Source organism: Thunnus albacares, chromosome 17 (assembly GCF_914725855.1).
Source record: "Thunnus albacares chromosome 17, fThuAlb1.1, whole genome shotgun sequence".
Taxonomy (NCBI): Eukaryota; Metazoa; Chordata; class Actinopteri; order Scombriformes; family Scombridae; genus Thunnus; species Thunnus albacares.
The window spans coordinates 15,730,486-15,741,630 of NC_058122.1; the positions used below are offsets into that span (position 1 = coordinate 15,730,486).

Sequence of the window (11,145 nt, forward strand, 5' to 3'; positions counted from 1 at the left end):
ACAAGCACTGAATGCCTGCATGACAGCACACCAATTGTCTGAAGAAATATGCTTTCGGCAACATCGAGGCTCCAAAAACATCACCCTTAGTGCGTGACTCTCACAGTGAGTGCAAACTTAGGTTAGTTTGCAAGTTAAAATAAAGAAGCGAATCATGTTTTTTCCATTCCTTTTCATTAACAAATGTCTGTCTCTTCAGAATAAATATGAGTGTTTCATTAGCAGTCCATTAAAGTCCCTCTCTTTCACATGCAAGCCATACCGCCAATGTTAATGCCAAAGACATGGGAATATATTTTTAGAAAATCAATGATGAATAAATAAAAATCATAACAAGACAAATGGAAAATACACCATTTATGGTATGATATAAATCAGCAGATACTATAATTATTGGAAATCTAAATTGCACATAATCTGTATCAGTATCTGACCTAAAAATATTCTGTATAAATCCACTTCAATTCAGTGAATAAACCACAAAATACAAATTTCATGCTCTAAATCAGACATGGATATCATGTATTCCATAGTAATTATTCTGCATACCAGAGGAATAACTTAAAAGTAATGATCATAAGTTCAGCCTCGACTTGGCTCCAGTGAGTCAGTCGCTCCACACCGTGCATTGATTTGTTATAGGGAACAAATTGGAGATGATGTCAGTGTTAGGTGCACTCAAGCCTATTTTTCCTTCTGTGGAAAGGCTACAGTCCAAACTGCTGCTGTTCTGCCATGCGCACACTGAACCACCCAATAAAGTCCACTTTAAAAACACAATCCACCAATAACAGGCTCGATGACTGACTTACTGCCCTGTTAAAATCCAGTCCAGCTAAACAGACCGTGGTCGCCCTCGGACGGACACTTGGCCGCTAAAGAGCAACAAGCCAGCCGTTGGTTTGGAGGACGCCACAAGTTAACTGTGATATCACATGACTTGGACATTTAACAAAGTTCTTTTGAACGATGGCAGCGTTTGACCTCGTACCAAAGCTCATACTGGATGATCCAAACCATTTTCAAAACATACTCGCTCTACTGTATATGACTGAGTGTATGTGTGTGTGTGTGTGTGTGCATATGTGTGTGAGACTTTCCTTCATAGACAGCCAAGACAGAATTATTGGAAATGCTAGAACCATAAAACCCAGTAATTTACAGACACACAACATTACTGTTTAATATTTGTTTTTCTTGCAAAGCCTGAGTACGTGTGTGCAAATGAGTGAGAGGGTCAACTCGAGAGACTGAGTGAGAAAAATAAAGAGAGAAACATAAACCTTAAAACAATTCCTTCAGACTTTCTCTTTTTTCCCCCACCGTTTCTGCTCGACTAGAGCTATAAAAACATTCTTGAGGCGTTCAACAGAGCGCCTTTCACCGATCGTCATTTGCACTTGTTTTGACTCCGTGGTGTCTTCGAGTTCTTCTTTATCAGAGTTGGTTAACAGAGGAACGTTTATCAGTTGCTCTGTCTACCAGCCAGTGGGTCTCTTATCTGGGGCACCAAGCGACAGGAGATCTGACTCATCTCTCTGTGACACACATACATCTACCCACACACACACACACACGCCTTTGCTAGCTGTGACTATGTGTCTATACTTGCTCTTTCTGGTCCATCTAAAACTCCACTTTTCACTCTTATCGCCACTTCTGATCTGTCTCATATCTTAAAAGCAAACATTCCACTCCTGCTGGATGAAAAACTTTTGCATCTCCATAAAGTCAACATTTGGTGGAAACACAAAAAAAAAAGGTTCACCTCTTTTCAGAGTGACAATTGTGATGTTGCTTTCACTTCTTGGCTGATAAAATTGCTTAGTTCGAGTACAAACATGAAAATCAAGTTAAACATGAAATCAACTGTACACCGCAAGAGAATCCAAAACATACTTGTCCCGCATCACGCTGTATGCCAATTTAAAATTTATTTCAGCATCTTACCCTCAGCCTCGCTGTGGCCGGAGGCCCTGCTCCTTACCTTTCCCCCTTTGTCCTGGGTGGACCAACTTTGCACGAAAGCTTGTGTTTTACTGTTAGTGGGTCCAACACACCCACACTAAATCATCTGCTTTAATGACCGAAGCAGGGATGTGTACAGTGAAAACCAATAAAAACCTCACGGGACAGAGCAGATTTACTACAAGTGACACGGTGAAAGATGGCGGGGAGGGAGAAAATAAGAGAGAAACTAAACGAGACAGAGAGAAGTAAGAGATAAGATTGCTATCACATTTGTGTAGTAAATCAGAACAGCTATTTGTGTCTTCATACCGTCTGTGTACATGTGTCCGTGCACGTGTCCTTATGAGAATGCTTTGAGTTCTATCGTGCCACATCTGGGAGAGTTATTGGACAGAAAGGGAGGAAAAGAAAGTACGAGATTGTTACTGTAGCCTTAACTTGATCGCCCTGATGGGCTGCAACTGGTACGACAAGATTGACTTCTATTCCTATAATACACACACACACACACACACATACACACACACACACACACACACACACAGACATTTTTGTTCTCATTTTCCACCATCATTGTGTGTATCTTGGTCAGGAGAAAACCATGTTTTGTGACCACCCATGCAGAGTAACCATTGCTAATGCACAGTTTAGTATTCCAGTCATACATTACAAACATTTCAAGTGTATGAACTTTACATAGTAAATAGAGAGGGGGGAGGGGGTGGTTTACAAAAAGTAGAAAATATGCATTTGACGAAGAGAGATCTCCCGGTGCAGTCTATGTGGCGCTCATTGAGCCACCATCTCGTAACAATGAGCAGTGCTGACCAGGCGTTTACAAGCCCACATACAGCCTCAGCCTGGGCCCTTCCACCGCTGCATGACAAGGGAGCTTTGAGCAATTTGTTTACACAGCATATGCGTATTCCTCTGGAGGATAAAGCTAAGTGGCGACCGTGTTGCGTTGAGTCGGACTCAGACGGGCTTTAGCCTCGCAAACTCAGAAGAGGCCGGAGAGACACTTCTAATACCGATAACAATAGGAACAAGATGCTCTCTCTCCTGCTCTTTCTTTTCATTGAATCAACGTCTCTTTGACCTTTCCTCGACGTCAAGGCCGCCACATCCATCATTTCAACTTAACGTTATCAGTGCTTTGTGTCGCGGCCGAAGGAAAGCTCGTTATCTTTGTTCACGTGCGCCTGTGTGTTTGTTTTTATTCAACCTTCTTTATTTAACTAAGCAGGTAATTTTAAAGCTAAACTACTTGCTGATTGTCTTGCAAAACCCAAAAGGGCTTTTGACAGTGACGCAGTATCATCATAAAATATCACAAAACACAGAGAGACAAGAAATAAAGCCTAAATCCATGCAAGGCAGTAATGGCGCCACAAGAGTTTGGAAACAATGCATCAAGGAAAGACCACACAGTTTGAATGATGGACAACAATGAACAGTGGTAGAAAATTGCAGTGTAACATAGTAAAAGAAGTATTCAATACTTTGAAAGATAGGGAAATGAGACAGAAGGAGAGTATAGAATTACTGCCAAAGAGAAAACCTGTAATACTGTGTGTGCATGTGGCTCAGTATAACTGAGGTTTATACATTTTACAATGTTTTTTAAAATGTCCTCTGTGGATGATCTCAGCATTGAGCCGTGTGCCTCCACACAAGGCACGCTCCCACCACACCATGTGACTGATGATAAGTCCGTGGGGGGGTTGACCAAACATTTCTGTCTGCTGCTCCACTGGACTGAATGGAATCAGACTGACTGTGAGTCAGAGGCTTGGAAATCTTTATTTTCACTCTGTGGTTCTATCAAGCACTTTAATTTAGATTTACATCTCAGAAAGAAAGGCTCCATCTGCACTCTCTGACACAAAAAACTATGACTGCATAAACACAAAAAGGGATTAGAAACAAATTAAAAAAAAGAAAAAGTGAACCAAATGTGTATAAAAAGATATTTGTACATCACATATTGCTGCATAGGTTTATAAATGTTCGCCTTGATCTATTTTATCACAACATGTAAATGACCCATCTGTAAGCACTGGGCTGAACTTATGTGACCTGTGCAACATAGTTGCTCTCATCTCTCTGATAGGGTTTCTGTAATACAGCAGTGAAGTCATAGTGAACATACTGTAGCTAAGCTGCACTCACTTTGCTTCCCGCACTAAAGCCACAGGCATGCTGCTGTTACTCAATACCTGACATACCAGACTGCAGGGTGCGAGTGGGACCGAGAGGTAGGAAGGAGGGAGCACGGGAGGAAAGGAGGAAATGAAGGAAGAGGATATAAAGGAACAAGGAACAAAGGATGGTTGAGTAAACAAGAAAGAAAGAAGAAAAAAAAGAACAAATGCAAAAAATGAAAAAAAAAAAAAATCATGTCTCATCTTGGTTAATGGTGATCATGGGAAAACGCCACTTCTGATGACCCTCAGAGCAACTGAGCGACCAGAGGTCACCCACACGCCCCCCACACCCCCACCCTCTTCCCTTCGGATCTCACCCCTTCTCCTTAAGGCCTCTCTGCACTCTCTCCTCTTCTATCACTCTTGTCAGAGCCACAGTGATAAGCAGAAATCCCTCTCTTTTAGCTCAAGAGAGCACAGATAACCAGCCGTAATTGTTCTATCCACAAATGCAGGATACCACACAGCTGACACAGAGCCCACATGCGTCTAGTTTAAAAGACTTTGAAGGCTAAATGGCTATGAAAAATATGAATCATAGATTTGCTAAGGGAAACATGTTCTCAATCAGCTCGATAATATACGTTGGTAAACCCAGGATTGTTTTCATCCATTTAACAATAAAATGAACACTAATAGCTTGTCCCGCTCTGAGGCGTGCATGGCCCAGCTGTGCTGTCTGTCTCCGTCTCTCTCCTTAATGAGAAGTGCCAGCATGCGCAGAGTCAACAGACTAGTAAACCTCAATGTGAACTCTGGTCTGACCTCTCTAGGTTTCTGTGTGTTCGCTGTCTCGCCCTCCTCTGAGAGAAACAAACTTCTCCTGCAACTGCAAAAACTTTAGTGTACAGATTCTTGAGGTTCTTGTGTTGAGGGCATTTTAATGTTGTTAATTGACATAACTAGCTCACATGAAGCTCTCAGCTTGCTCTAATGAGGCCGAAATGCCACAAGGGGACCAGAGAGAAATGACAAACAGCCCAAAATCATAATAATAATAAAAAGCACACAAACAAAACAATAAACAAGCCGACAAACGGGAGCCAGAAATTTTTTTTTATGATGACATCCAAGTCTGTGTTCCCAAAGCGAGGTTCGTTAACACAGCCTGTCTGACCCTCCGTCTGACAGAAAAATGGTAAGAAAGGGCAAGATGATATTTTGGGTGACACCCCGAGCCCTTTTCACCCTGGAAATGAAGTTCACTATGGGACACGTATTCCTCCAAGTAACCAGCGATGTATGTAAACAAGATAAAATAAAGTGCGCTTGCTATGATAGCGTTATATATGAAAGGTTCCTCTACAGATTGACTTATACTGGGTAAAGCTAGCAAGAGAGGACAGGTGGGAAAAGTCAACATTTCACCTAATGTTTAGACAGGTATGGACTTTTATCTGATCCGGTGCATTTGATTATAGCATTATGTGTTTGTTCTCACACAAACGGTGACAACTTCTGCTTTGAACACACTCATTATTCCCCTCTTTGTTGTCCATATTTCTCCGTCATGCTCAGGTTCCCATTGCAGCCACTAATTAACCATGGATGCTCCTAGCTTCTCCCTCTCCCTTCCCAGGTTTCTTTTCCTCTCTGTGGTGCTCATTCTCATAGACGGTTTTTTGCTAACTACTGGGTGCTAAGGCGCTGTGGGAAGAAAATCAGCCCGGGCTTCGTGAGGAAAACCCGGTCATGTCTCACGACAGCCCACACATTCTGCCGTCAGAACATATTTATGTGTGACAGCAAGACATATAGTTGCGGACAGAGGGGGCAGGGCTTGCACATGCACAAACACACACATGAATACAGATACCAATACATATGCAGATATACTAAACACTAACAAAGGACCTACTCACACTCTCACCTAAGCCTCTAAAGGACACGGAGAGGCTGGGGGAATAATGAGCATGGGTTGAACTGGGGCTCCATCAGAAAATAACCCCGGATGATCATTCCCAGGCTGTGCTAATGGGAAAACAACCGCCCCCACCCTCCCCCTCTGTGTTTGGGCTCATTAATTGTGCTGAATATTGCGAAATAAGACCTATTCTGTACATTCCCATACCACTTAAGTGTAATAAAGTAATGTTAAAGGAACAGCCCACTGCAAAATGAGATTGTAATCATTATCTAAAAACTTCATAGGACTGCATATAGAGCTGTTTTGCTCCCATACATCCAACTTACACTTGTACTTTACTAATTCAGTTCATGCAAACATGTCTTTACAACACAAAAAGACAAAATGCAATCAAGTATTCAGCTTATGCAACAAGTATTCTGCTGGTCTTTTTCTAGTCTATGTGACCAGAGCTTTGTCACTGAGGAAAAATTGGGGAAATTATGACAAACTGGACTTTTCAGTATAAATTGGCCTTGTTTGGTTTAAAAAATATGCTGCAAAATCTGTTTTAAGAAATGTGATGGACACTTCAAGCTTTTTGTGGCGCTGTAAAAAGATCCTCCTGCTAACTTCAATTCTTCGAAAGAAGGTATGTTTGTTGTTTTGACTGACAATGTGGGGAGTAAGTGAATAAGTGAAATGTCACTCTGTGGTGAACATTTCTCCTAAACTCTCATTCTCACTTACTCTCTTCCTATCAAGAACCTCCTCTGGTTCTTCTGCAGGGACACTGGTTTACTCCTTTGTCTGCCTAAATCACTCGTACCTCTTTTTTGAAATGTAAAAGCCACAGGCATGTTGTGAACAACAAAGCACATACACCTCAAACTGAGACACATGCTCATATTTCTGAATAGATCTATGGACATGATTATGAATTCTATGACTATGTGGTACGACTATATTTATGTCTTCATGGTGGTCTGTGTTTGTTTTTGGCAGGAAGGTAATGTGCTGTTGGGTCACAGGGTCAAGGGCAACCCAACAGCACATACTGCTATTATATATACTTATATACTTTTGTTATATACTATATATTCACAGCATACATTATAGCAAGTATGCACTAAACACATAATTCAGTTTACAGTGAAAATTGAAGTGATTAGGAACATAAAAAAATCAGGAAAAAGTAGGTGGTCATTTGTCACAAGAAATGAACTGTGTTGTAGATCCAAAACAAACATATCCTACGATACAAAGCAAGAACAGATCATTGCTGAGTAATACCGCACTAACTCTGATGTTGGTCTTGGGAACTAAGTTCTAACTTAAAAATGTATGAACAAGCAGACCAGACTGAGAGAGCAATTTTAAGAGTCTAAGAGAGGATGAAGACAGTTTAGTCTGTTTAGAGTCGGCTCCTTTCTGATAAGCTCTTTGTTGCTGTGTGGACTAGGAGTTAATACCAGTACATCAAAGCTTTCGTCAGGAGAAAATAAAGTGTGCGCCGATTTGTAATACACCAGAGTAATTTCTATTTTACAATCATGCCAAAGAATGAATCATGTGACAGGTACACAAGATCTAAAGTGATTCATATCAAATCCATAAATTAGGCAGGCAGATTAGGCAGAGCTGAACATGAAATAAAATTGAGCTGAGGTATAAAAGCTTGTGTATATCGTGGAGGCAAGAAAAGGTCGAGTGGAGTCAGAGATGATGAAGCAAATGTTAGAGATACCAAAGCATCCAAAAAAACAGAGGGCATTAGGGCCTAACAGGGTGGGGAAAGAGAAGGTGATGAAAGTCTGGCTGACAAAACACTTAAGCAGAGTGTACACAGACACACACACACACACACACACACACACACACACACACACAAAACACAAAGTTGCACACGAGTGAAAGAAAAAAAATATTAAAGAAAAAGAGAAAATGTGAGAATACAAGTAAATTCGTAGAGAGGGGACTTAAGAAAGATGCCATCCTTAGGAAAAAACAGACAAAAAGGGACAAGAAGAAGAAATCCGTGTCACTTCCCTAAAAGTCCAGTATGGTGCTGTGTGGATAAGTGCTCTAGCTTTTAAGTGTTAGCAAGCTGCAGTTGGCTCAGCAGCAAACCAGTGTTTTACTGGTTCCCCCTGGGCAGTGTTATGGAGCGGGCTGGATGCTGCCTCACCATCTTTTACTGAGCCAGGGTGATTAGAAGCCCAACATGCTGACAGCACATGCAGTAATGCTGTTACAACCATTAGACTGTGATTTACACCTCCGACCAAGCGCCTGCGACTGTCCTGTAATGTACAAATATGTGGAACAGACTGAAGTAAGGCGTTCCTGCTCTGCTGCTCTGGTCACATAAATGCAGAACAGAGTGGACACTTCAAAAGAAGTCGAAACTTGATGAGTAGAGGTGTAACAATGTACAGTGTTTTATGTTGGATAGTTGGATGATGAGTGGAACAATTCTCCACACATGTTCTTCAGTGTTTGTTGAAAACTACAGTGCACTGTTGTTGCGATGATTTGATGTTTCATGTTGTTGTCACCACATCTGGTTGACTGTTTTAAAGAACTTTTTTTTCCTGCTAAGAAACTATTCTAAATGGGTAAAAAAAAAAAAAAATCAACTCTTTCATCCCAAAGTCGCTTTAATAAAGTGGAATGTTACAATAAATTGTGGGTGGAAATGCAGATAAATCCTCAAGCACTTCTGCTGGATTACCAGTCTACTGAATCATGATACCACCAGTCCTCTATTCTGTTTAGAGGTCATGTCCTCAGTATTGTCTCTGGGAATTTGTTGGTTTTAACAACTTGAGTGGGAATTTACATTCTACAATAACACGATAGGCTGATTCTGTTTTTTTTTTTTTAAATAGAATATCTTTAAATTTGAACATTTTTTATTAAATATTAAATATATTAAATAAATATTAAATCAAATAAACAAATAATGAATGAATTTAGTATCTAAACCATCGTGTAGGGAGATAAACTTTACCGAAAATATAATAAAATAGTTAAATTAATATATAAAATGAAATAAAAGTATTAAAATCAGAAAACTGCAGTCAACCGTGGTCAATAATGTCTTGAATGTCGAATAGAACTAGCAATTTTGTGAATCATTATGCCTGTAATGATGGTCTAGAGATCAAATTCAAGTTTCTATCTGAATTTTTAAAATATAAATCCATCTGGAAAAACATAAATTATATTATTTTACATTGTAAAATTGCAAGAATCTGAAACATCCAAAGCTGCTCCGAACTTTCACAAATATATGTTGCTTTTTGCTGCCAAATGAAATTTATCTTTATCAGAAAATATATTTAAGTAGATTATTCATTTTTTGTTTTATGTATTTTTTCCTCCAAGTTCCCACTATCACCACTCCATAATGCATGTTGGCACTGCAACACTGTATTTATTGGTCAATTTACTTATTTTAATCTCACAACCCGCTGTGGCAACTTTCCGTTCATGCTGACTTTCAATCTGAGAAATGTTCTGTGTGCTCAGCAGCTGGCTGTAAAAATCGAGCCACAAATGAGACAGACAGTCGCCAGTCTGTAGGTGAGTCGTTGAGTACCTGAGCTCTGGAGACCCTGGTCTTCCTCGTCATCCAACAAACTCCCCCTCAGTGTACCTGGATAACCTCGGCACTGCTGGTGTAGTTTGCACACAGAGATTTGCAGTAAGTGTGTGTGTGTGATAAAGGTGGAGGGTCAGTGAAGGGAAGGAGCACTGATTTTCTAAGCCTAATACATGTGTGCTAAAGTACAGCAGCGTAAGATTTATTTCTTATCCCCTTTATTTCTTCTTAACATGTATAACTCAGTTGCGGCTATGACTGAGGAGCTACATCTGGACACTGCAGGACATGTGTGAAATCATTTCTCTATTCCTGCAATTTACTGTAATGCTTTGCAGATGGTACCGTGCGTGTGTGTATGTGTGTGTGTTACATGGGCAATAACTCCTACAGTAGGAGCAGGAGGAAAGAGAGCAGGAGAAAGGCACGAGCCACAGACTGTGTGGAGACTGCTATCAAAAAGTAAACTGCACAAAATACATAAGCATGGCTAAACAAGTGGAACTAAAGTGTCCCTTGTCCAAAGGATACGGAAGGTGGTGGGTTGGAGGGGGGGGGGAGTTCAAGAGACATGTGCGACGGCTTCGAGGCCAGAGAGAGGTCTGTTTGTTGAATCTTTTTCTTGTTGGGAGTCTCTACGCCTCCAGCACGAGGACGAGTGACATCAGCACAAGGAGAAGTTTGGCCTGCTTCCAATTATTTATTTTTTTTACAATTTCTTGTCAACATGTGGAGAAAACAGAAACTCCGCAGGAAGGTGCATGTCAAACCAATGCAAGGGTAAAGTATGCAGCACTCTACAATTCTGCGACATGTGGCTAAAAGTACACATCGGAGGTGACACAGTTCCTGAGAGCTATCACCTTACTGCACCTTGTTGGGAAGCCACTCAGGCTGACATTGAAAAAGGCTGCCAGCTGCCGACGGGTAGTTTGTCACTGGCGTTAGGAAGCATTCAATAGCTTTCTCAGCTTGAGGATGGCTCTGTGAATGAAGAAACCATATGTGCAAATATACACTGCACGTACGCTGTCAAGGCAACTGTCCCTCATATGTCAATGGACAGCTTCAGAACAGATAAGATTAATTAATAACTTGGACATAAATAGAAATAACTTTCTTAGCAGCTTTTATATAAAAAACATTATTACCAAACCGCAAATGTTTACTGGATGGTGTATTTCACATCAAAGGGATGTTGTGTAACCAGACAGTTTTATTTGGTGTGATGTGATCCCAGCTTTGACCATGTCAAAGTGTCTGTAAACAAGATGCTGAAACCAGCCACTGGCTTGGTTTCCTGCAGAGGAGCTGAGTAAAAATGCATACTTTCAAAAGCAAGGTACTAATTAAGAAATAGTCTCTCAAATGAAATGTAACCAACTTCTCAGTACAGTACATAATGAAACCAGTAATGTCTCTTGCTTAAAACAGGTCCTGCAAGTAGGCATCAAGATATAGTGAACTGAAAAGAGGCTGGAATTTCTCTCCTTGAGCCCTCAGCCAAGCGGCAA

The 11,145-nt window shown here is 40.7% G+C and overlaps 1 protein-coding gene across 2 annotated transcripts in view; it reads right to left on the reverse strand.

Annotated features, from left to right (window-relative positions):
• LOC122966427 (mitochondrial import inner membrane translocase subunit tim16-like) overlaps window positions 1–11,145 on the reverse strand; it is a 115,893-nt gene that overhangs the window by 25,007 nt on the left and 79,741 nt on the right. The gene's annotated exons all lie outside the window — the stretch shown is intronic.